Source organism: Chiloscyllium plagiosum, chromosome 38 (assembly GCF_004010195.1).
Source record: "Chiloscyllium plagiosum isolate BGI_BamShark_2017 chromosome 38, ASM401019v2, whole genome shotgun sequence".
Taxonomy (NCBI): Eukaryota; Metazoa; Chordata; class Chondrichthyes; order Orectolobiformes; family Hemiscylliidae; genus Chiloscyllium; species Chiloscyllium plagiosum.
In genome coordinates, this window is record NC_057747.1 from 433814 (window position 1) to 434230 (window position 417).

A 417-nucleotide genomic window follows, 5' to 3' on the forward strand; every position below is an offset into this window, starting at 1 on the left:
CACCCCTTATCCCACCTCTCATTTTCCCCCCTTTCTCATCTTATCCCCCCTCCCTCCCTCCCTCTCTCTCGCTGTCTCTGTTCCTTACCCACGTGAAGTTTTTTTGAACCGATGGGGTGTCTCTGCCGGAAGTCCGTGTCTGTCTCAGAAACCATCCGGCCCTCCGCTATTCCCGTTAATTGGTTCCGGGTCCCGGCTCATTCGTTCCCCAACAATTCCTCTCTTTCTCAGACACACACACCTTCCTTTCTTTCTCACCCGAATAGTTTCTCTCACATTTTTTTGTTGTTAGTTCTGACGGATCATTCATGTTTATGTTTATAGCTTCTCTGTAGAAAGCGGTTTGAATAGCACAAATCGGGACCTGTTCAAATAATTGTGCTTTTTATCATAGTGCATTTAATAGCGTTGTTTTGT

At 46.0% G+C, this 417-nt stretch overlaps 1 protein-coding gene across 1 annotated transcript in view; it reads right to left on the reverse strand.

Moving 5' to 3' along the window:
- Nucleotides 1-192, reverse strand: part of bms1 (BMS1 ribosome biogenesis factor) — a 117745-nt gene extending 117553 nt beyond the window's left edge. The window contains exon 1 of the mRNA XM_043678628.1: nt 89-192. The gene's annotated coding sequence lies outside the window, so the exon portion shown is untranslated. The remainder of the gene's footprint in view (nt 1-88) is intronic.
- Nucleotides 193-417: the final 225 nt, after the last annotated feature.